Here is a 9920-nt window from a genome sequence, read left to right as displayed (position 1 = left end):
GATCCCCATAACGCCAGATCCCAGACTGGTTATGTTTTTTCTCTGTGGTGATACTGTCATTTCTTAGAGGTCTGTTAAGCAGACTATGGTGACTACTTCTTATAACCACTCAGAGATTATCGCTTTATATGAGGCCTCACGAGAATGTGTATGATTAAGATCGTTGATACGACATATTTGTGGTCTAGCGAAAGATGATATTCCCCCCACTGTCTTTTATGAGGACAATGCAGCTTGTGTTGCACAAATGAGCAGTGGATATGTAAAAGGAACCATGACAAAACATATTGCGTCAAAATTCTTTTATCCACATGAGCTCCAAAAGAATGGCGAAATCACCATCGAAAAAGTTCGCTCAAGTGACAATCTTGCAGATTTGTTCACTAAGTCTCTGTCTACATCAACTTATGAGAAATATGTTCACAATATGCATAGACTTGGAAGACTATCTTCTTCAGGGGGAGCAAATTCTTAAAGAACAATCCTGAAGATTGGGCCCTGAAGGTCTATTATCATAATTTGTCCCTTTACTAAGTTTTGTCCCACTGGGTTTTTCTTAGCATAGACTCAGAAGATTGTCATCATCAGGGGGAGCGAATTTTCAACGCAATCCCGAAGATTGTGCCTTAAAGGTCTATAGTTGTACTCTTTTTTTCTTTTGCTAAGTTTTGTCCCACAGGGTTTTCTTAGCTAAAGGTTTTTAATGAGGCAACTAATGCAACACAAGTTTGGATCCCGAAGATCTATAGTTGTACTCTTTTTTCCTTTGCTAAGTTTTGTCCCACAGGGTTTTCTTAGCTAAAGGTTTTTAATGAGGCAACTAATGCAACAAGAATCTACTAATGTCGTGTACTCTTTTCCTCGACTAGTTTTTATCCCACTGGGTTTTTCTAGCGAGGTTTTTAACGAGGCATTAACATCATGTAGTAATGTCCAAGGGGGAGTGTTGTAAATATAAATACAATGAATGTGGACATTACTAGAAGAAGACTCTTCACCTACTTGTGACTTTTAGTATTCTCTTCCACATCTATATAATGTAATCCATGGAAGACAAAATGTAATTGAGGAGAAATGAAGATGAATAAAATGAGATGATCACTTTCTCCCTATCTCTTTTTCTTGTTTATTTACTTTTACATTTCATGTTTGATTCTTACTTTTGATATGTGATGTATGTAGATACAACAACGAGATTACAACATTTATAATAAATTATCATATATTCATGAATTTTGTTATCATTATAAATTATTAATATATTCTAGTGAATAACAAAATAATTTGAGAAAATGAAAAGGTGCATAGTTAATGAGAGGTTATGGATCATTAGTTTTATAATTAATGGTATAATTTTGAGTTATAAAAAATTGAGGGGGTAAAAAAGGAAATCAAAAGTTTTGACATGGGTATTCTCTTTTATAAGTAGTGTATATATATATACTAGTTGGATTGCACGTGCAATGCACGTGGTAAAATTTTTTAATATTATTTTAAATTATAATTTTATTTAAGGAAAGATTTGGTATAAATTTATTGAATGTACATAATATTGCCAGTATATGAACAAAAGCTAAAAATTAAAACTGTTTGAACAATAAATTTATATTTAGGGATCAATTATGCGATAGTAGAGTGGTTGTATCTGCAAGGTGATTGAATCAATCAAATACTATAACAATAATATACGTAAAAGTAATGTTTGATGTTGTGGATGTAAATCCAAGTTTATGATGTTATAGTCTTTCGAAGTCTTTGCACTAATTTCTTTCAAAAGACATGGATTTTCCTTTCATCTCGAAGCTTATGACTGCACTTTTGTGTTTCATATGTATTTGCCAGAGGTCTTTTCCCTTTGCTTGGCTATCTATTGATCATTAACTATGCGGTCTATCGGTTTGCTTGACTTGTTTGCCTTCTCTTTAGCGTGGTGTTCTTCTGTGCCAATAGGTTCTGTGTTTAGTTCACTAATCTCCACAACTCCATTAGAAACGACTGATATCTTATTGGAAGGAGATTGTATAATTTTGTCGAGGATCCGGTCGATAAGCGTAATGAACAAGCAACAATCATTCCCTTCTGCAATGCACGTGCAATAACTACATAACATTAAAGATTCTGCAGCATTGAAACTCATTTCCACCTCTTTAGTAACGGACATCCCTCACAAGTAGAAGAATACAAAATTTACATCAATTTTCCACTCAAACATAATTAATAAAAAGATTTAAAAATTGAATGCATCAAAACTTTTAAGAGACCGTAGCAAAATTACTTGTAGTAGTTTTATTCTAAAAAATCAAATTCTAACACACATATCATATCATTTCCAAAAAAACATCATACGACTTATTTTACTTTCAGCTTAATGTGTACTTGAGGATTCATCCAAAACAAAGTTACGTAGTCAGCCTATTTTTAGTTTTTTCTCTTCCCAAATCATGTGAACATCCCAACCAAAACCATTCTCATTTGCAATGCAATTGACCGATGGAAATCCATGGATCACATAACCTTGCAATCATGCAATACTCGATTTGAAACTTTATAAAACACTTAAAAGTTCAATCTTACTTAATTATTAGATAAAACTATATCTCATTGACTCTACTCTCCCCAAAACACACATTTGCATTTTCGAGTAATAGCTTACAGGATCTCTAGCCATGCATTTTCATCAGGTACACCCAAAAGAATCTCACAATCAAACCATCCAGGTCTCCTCAAAGCTTGTTGAAGTGCATCTGGTCTGTTTGTTGACCCGATTACAAGAACTTAACCAGTCATCTTCTCAGATGTTTCTGTCTGGTAATGATCAGATGAATGAGTGTGGTGTGATTCATCCATGCAAGTCATAAGCTGTGTTACTATCCGCCATTCCATCTCCCTCTGCAGGTTTTCTCACTTGGAAGCAATTGTCTCTATCTCATCAATGAATATAATTGATGGAGTAGTTCTGTAAGCCTCTTTGAGACGGTCTCTTATAGTAATAATTATATTGAACGACAACTTAAATTCTATTATATCATTCTGGTGTAAAGAAAAAAGTACCAGAGCGACAACTTAAATTCCATTTTGTATTCTTGGTGTAAAGAAAAAAGTAATAATTATTCCTATTATATTTTTAGGTACCAGTACAGCTTAAAAAAGTACCAGAGCGACATAGGTTTAAATTCTATTGACCACAAAGAATTTTTGAAACGTATTTAAAAAATACAGGTTCATGAGTCCGAGTTTTAGTCCATGAAAGTGCTATAAACCTCTAAAGGACATGTTATTTATAAAATTATAACCCTCATCTTTGTTGTAACTTCGAAATTCTGATGCAGTGATGTGATCGTAGACTATGCAATAGATATGATCAATGAATAAACCATAACCATTAAAAAATTTTCTATGATTGAAAGGTATTGTTGGCGCAACTCCAAGAGTGTATCTTGCATTGTTGGTTAGCTGGACCCCCATCCAACAACTAATCCAATATCCCAAAAAAAACTGAAGAAGCTATTTATAAGGAGCTTAAATGAATCCAAAATAAAAATCCCATGTCCAAATACAAAGTTTCACTTTGTATAATCCATATATAGCTTTTTCATTCTGGGCCCTCTAATTAATTATATGTATTGGATAAAGAAATGATTAAGAAATGAGGATGACCCAAAACTTTCATTTGTAGGGTCATATGATGAATGCTATGAGCTGAAAGCTTGGAGGGTCGCGTGATCTATGTTTATAGTTTTTCAAACACCAAGAACAAAGGGAATTGTCCTTTTGCAAAAATATAGTATATTTACTATCAATTATTGAAAAAAAATGTTTAAACTCAAATGATTTTGTGAGAGAGAGAGAGAGAGAGAGAGAGAGAGAGAGAGAGAGGATTGAACTAATTTCCTTGAAATGCTTAATTTAAGACATATGTAGTCTATTTTCTAGTTGTGTAATGAATAGAGTCAATCATGTCTAGTTAACTTTATAAAATTTATATGAATGTAACAATAACGGTTGGCAATCAAGTCCTTGTCTTATTGAACTTGATACAGTGTTTGATTGAACCAAATTTGTTGTTTATATTTTATTCTGTAAATCACTTAGCCATGTTCACAAGGAATCCACAAATATGCAATAAAAACCAAAAGCAAATCCTAACCCAACTCACAAATTCAGCAGCATGATTCTAAACCTCAGCAGAATCCCAATAAAAATGGAACAAAATCAATCTCTTTCATTTAATCAACACAACATGAACACAATTTATTGAAACTGTGGCTCTCACACAAAAACACAAAGCCCCAGATATAGAATTATGTACACTCCTAACAAGAAACTGATAGATCAATGCAGGTGTCACGCCCTGGTTCCAAAATGTAATAGTTTGGAACGTGACTCGGCCGGCAATGTAACCCTACGGTCACATTCACGCCTCTAGATCATCCTGTATATCAATATAAAACTAAAACTACACCATAGAGCATGTAATCAGGATAAAAGGAAAATGCTAGATAAAGAAATATCTAAAAATTTTCAAAGGTCTGTGACGAGTCCACAACCATCCAAAATGGAAGAAAGAAAACATTCATAGTCTGAAGTTCTACAAGAGATTACATGGAAGTCTCAATCAAAATAACTACCTAAAACAAGTGAAATGGAGAACTGAATGAAATGAATGGTGATCACTGCCGCTGAGCCTGCTCCTCGAAATACTCAGAATCCTGCGAAGAAAGAACAGTTCCCGAGTCTGGGGCATGCAAACCCCAGGGGAGTCAGAAAACTCCCAACAAGCGTGTAAAATGAAGGAAATGTGCGCGTGTAAGTGTAACGTGGCATAGATAAAGAAAAATGAAAACTAAATTAAAGAGGACAAAAAAAATGTTAATAATCAATATCAAACAAGGTAAATCATAAGACACACAAGCACATTATTATTATTTTAGATGTTATTTGAATTAGAGAAGAATATTTCATGTATATAAGTCGGTTTCCCGTAAACCGTCCCGGGAACACGGCTTCAAGTCAGGATGGGCCCTTATTTCTTATATATATATACCAGGATATCAAGAATGTGCACAAGCCCGCTTATATACATGTTATATTCTCCGTCCAATTCCCCTTTATTAAACCCCATGGTTGTCTGTTTAATCTAAGTAACTGTGCATGAAATGTTGTGCACTAACCACAGAGTTACCGTGGAACGGCTTCCGTAAAACTATGAAAGATAACCGTGATCCAGAACATGTCCAATCAAGAGGAGTGCATCGTCTAGTCGATGCTATAATAATAGTAATAGCCAAGGAAAAATCTCATATCGGGATATCGATATCGAGAACATAGCCATGCTATGAAAGCACGCTTATAAATCATATTTTTGACGGAAGTCGTCTTCATGCATAGTCAAGCCTATCTGATGACATTACTGATCAACACGGACTACAACCACACAATCTATTACAACCTATAACAAGGTACTCAAAATGAGCCAACAAGTTCACTACAATAATATAAGTTTTAAAAACTAGTGAGTAAATTAATATTTAGAATAAAAATAAATATAAATATTAATAAAAAAACACCCAACCCTAAACACAAATTTCTAATCCTAACTCTGCACCCAAAACCGGCATCATTCCCTCCTGTTGGCAAACATCACATTCTTAACAAACATGAAAATCTAGAAATAAAAAGTCAAGGCCCACACGAGAAACCAAGGCCCAACAACTAATCTCAGGCTCACAAACTAAAAATTATGATGGTTGTGGGATTTGAACTCCGAACCCGAGAGTTATCATCAAAGGCATCTGACCACAACACCAACTTTACAGATACGACACCAGTTCTACAGAAAGGTATAAGTTTGTGTTCAAACGAACCAAAAATACATTATATGTGCAGAAAAGAGGGCTCTGGGATTCGAACTCCAAGCCTTTGGATCAAGGTCAAGTGCAACTAACCACTACTACCATCTTTATTTCATGTCTAAGGGAACGCAGATAATAACTAAACTTAGGCTTTAGGTTAAGACCCTAAATAAACATTTCCAAATAAGTAAAAGATAAATTTTTATATCTTATATTAAGTCAAAAATTTTATTTCTGATGTATACGAAAATTATGCGAAACTAATTATACTGATATTAATAAAAAATATATTAAGATCATGGAGAGAAAAATATAATGAATAAATAAGATAGAGAAAAATAGATCCTATGATTATAAATCCTATTATTTATTTCCAGTATAAGATCCTACAACATAACAAAAATAAATAAATTTCTCTAATAATAATAATAATAATTGAAGGAGGGATACTTGCATGAATCAAAACTATACTAGTAACAAGATTTGAGGAAAAGAACGCTTGCCGATTGTCGAAGAAAAGACTATGAACCCCAAAAGAAAAATCAAATTCCGTTCCCCTCCTCTTCTTGTTCCCTGGTGCGTTTTCCTTACTTTTTTTTCCTCTGTTTTCTTTTTCTCCGCAGCTTTGGAACCGAGATGGGGAGAAGAGGGGCTTGGGTTTTAAAGGAAAGGGTTGATTGGAGAAAAAAAAAAGTCGTTGTAACAAAAAGTTTAGAGGATTCCGGTTTGAGATTGGAAGTTAGCCAGCCACGGAGGTTTTGTTGAAGATATCCTTTTTTTTTCTGGAAAATTTTTTCCAAGGTCTGCAACGAAATCGCAACAAACTCCATTGCTGGAGTTGTTTGGTTTCACTTAACACAAATGGGCTTGCTAAGGTTGGGCCTTAAAGAATTTTTTTTTCTTTCAATTTCAAACATAGTGTGGGCCTATGCATAAGGCTTGGAAAAAAAATGATTGTGGGCCTCCTTTCCTAAAAACAAATATTGATTATTACAGCAGGCTTGCCATCGGCACGTCAGTTCTTCCCTCAAAATCTGAATAAAAGCTAAAATCTCCAGGCAGCAAAGATCTCAATGGGTAACTGAAATTGCTTCCTTTGTTTGAAGCTAAACTCATCAATTCTGATTCTTCCAATCCTTTTGCTGGTCCAAGACTGCATCTCTCTGGTCCATGCTTACCTAGAGCATCCTTAAATTTCTTTATCTGCAAACACCATCGAAAATAATGTAAATTAAATTTAAAGCAACTAAAATGTTTGAATCAATAAAAATAGATTTTGATTCATGACTTACCGTTGCATTAGTACAACTGAAGCTTGAGACACGACCTTGAGCCCCTCCATAGAATCTGAAGAAAGGTAGTACGTCAATGTGTAGACTTTGACACATGGATCTATGTTCTTCATAGTTAACCATGAGAAATGTAGCATTTGGATATAATTATGCAAACTGACATATCTGGAAGAAAACCCATAAAAGTTTTTATGAGATTCTATTGTATGAATGGATGTGTAGAGACATTTGTATATGCAATTGGGTTTTACCTTTGGATGCAAAGCTTTGCAACCTCCACATCCAGGGGAGTAAAAATCAACTATAACAAGATTATCTCCAGCATCCTATGTAGCACGAACACGGATCCGACACGGCCATCCGACACGCCGACACGAGGCAAATCCTAAAAAATACATAGGATACATGTGTTCGACACGTGTGTCCGTCACGGATACGACAAGGCTTCATGTTATGCGTGTCCGTGCTTCATAGCCAGCATCTAACAATGAATCAACAAGATGTTGTCTAGATATGATCTCGTTATGTTTGGCTTGCTTGTTTTCTCCCACCACCTCATAGCTGTAAGGACACAGGTTTAAGCCTGAGCCTGGTATTGAAGAAAAAGATTTAACTTAACGGCGTCGTAACTGAAGATGTAAGGGGTGAGAGGCTAGGAGCTTACATTAATAGAGAAAGGAGAATGACTTTCCTTGGGAATCCATCTTCCTAAACTGTTATGTTGTTTAAGGGGGTGTTTGGTTCAATTTCTATAAATTATAAGAAATTTTTTCCACCCAAAATATGATTTTCTTGTATTTCTTTAAAAAATTATAGGAAAAGTTTTTGAGAAGTCAAAAAGTCTCAATTTTCTTGTTTTTTTTACTTTGCTTGTTTGGCTCAAAACAAGAAAATGTTTCATAACTTTATAGAAAATAGCAAGATTTCCTATAATTTGTAAAAATTAAACCAAACACCCACTATATTTATAGAAAAGTGTCAACTTTATAGAAAATTGTTAATGTGATGTCATATTTATGGTTGATTTTCGCCTATTTTGAGAGAAAATTGATTTCTTTAAATTTTGGTACTTTTTTGTATTTTACAGAAATTTTTTTGTAAATTTTTTGAACCAAACACAATTTACGGAAATCTACAAGAAAAATTTTTAATTACAGAATTACCATTATCAGACATTTTGAGAAAACTTTTTTTATAAAATTGTGCAACCAAACACCCCCTAAGCACAAGTTGGTTTACTTTGAACTCATTCTTGCAAACTAAAGCATATGGCGGCCCAATTACCTTTTTCTCTAATGCCAAATCATGGGGGCAAGAGACACAAAAACCATTACTCAGAGAAAATGCCATGGCAACAAACAGAGCAAAACAGTGTGCAAAAAAACAAAATGTCATGAGCAAACTTTAAAAAAGTTGCTAGTTGATATTAAAATAAATTGATATTAATTTAGTCCTGAACTAAATGACAGTAATCACTTAGCATTTCATATTGTAGGGAGAATGTGGAAGAAGTCCAGATCATATACACTGTGTTGTATTTGAAACAGTAAAGAAACAAGTTTCACCAAACCATAGTCAGACTGGAGAAAATCCCAACAGATTATACACTAAACAAAAACTAACACATTTTCATTTGAAAATACAAAGAATGACATAATTTGTAGCAAAAAGAGCTAGGAATTACTTGCACAATATTGACAATTATTATCAAGACTAAGTAGAAAAGTAGATGATTAGTAAAATCAAGCTAGTCATAATAAGATGGAATTTCCAATCCTAAATTACAAGCCAGCCGACACATAGCCACACTGCGACGCATAACTTACGAAAGCATCAACATAACAAAGCCTACCTTTTAGCAGAATACATGTGAGAAACTAACTAAACATGATTCACACTTCTAATTCTAAGAAGCAGACTTACACACTTATCGTCCATCAATACAGATCTCTGCTAAAGACGTCGGTGTTAAACGCTAATGACCATAAATGTTTTCATGAGATTATAGTATGATTGGATGTGTAGAGACATTTGTAAATGCAATTGGGTTTTACCTTTGGATGCAAAGCTTTGCAACCTCCACATCCAGGGGAGTAAAAATCAACTATAACAAGATTATCTCCAGCATCTAACAATGAATCAACAAGATGTTGTGTAGATTTGATCTCTGTCATGTTTGGCTTGCTTGTTTTCTCCCACCACCTCATAGCTCTAGGGACACAGGTTTAAGCCTGAGCCTGGAATTGAAGAAAAAGATTTAACTTAACAGTGTCGTAACTGAAGATGTTAGAGGTGAGAGGCTAGGAGCTTACATTAATAGAGAAAGGAGAATGGCTTTCCTTGGGAATCCATCTCCCTAAACTGTTCTGTTGTTTAAGCACTGCATGCTTTGGGTATAATATTACTTTATCAGGTGATTTTCTTCCAAACAGCACTGTATGCTGTGGGTATCACTTTATAGCTTTTTCTCAGGCTAAACAAGCTCATAACTAGAAATGTTGTTTTACTGTTATCATATTTCCTATTTGAAGTATTGTTTTAACCGAATCATTAACCCAAGTTCATTTTCATTTTTCAAAGAAATGTAGAAAGATGGTTAGATGCAAGTATAACCATCCAGGAAAACTATTAATTTGCTACCAATGGCATCTACTTTTCTTCCATTGCAATCAGCTACTTCAAGTTCATTGCAGCTAAGGTAAATGCATTCTGCCACTCTACTACACAAGGCTCACTTTCCAGTCATCCAAGTACAGGCAAGGCATAGCCTCTGTCC

The 9920-nt window shown here is 34.4% G+C and overlaps 1 pseudogene; it reads right to left on the bottom strand.

Annotated features, from left to right (window-relative positions):
- LOC109832293 lies at positions 1868-9525 on the bottom strand (annotated as a pseudogene).

The sequence above is a fragment of the Asparagus officinalis genome, chromosome 1 (genome assembly GCF_001876935.1).
Source record: "Asparagus officinalis chromosome 1, Aspof.V1, whole genome shotgun sequence".
In the NCBI taxonomy this organism is placed as follows: Eukaryota; Viridiplantae; Streptophyta; class Magnoliopsida; order Asparagales; family Asparagaceae; genus Asparagus; species Asparagus officinalis.
Note: the sequence above shows the minus strand (reverse complement) of the source record. Positions and strands in the feature narration are given on the sequence as shown.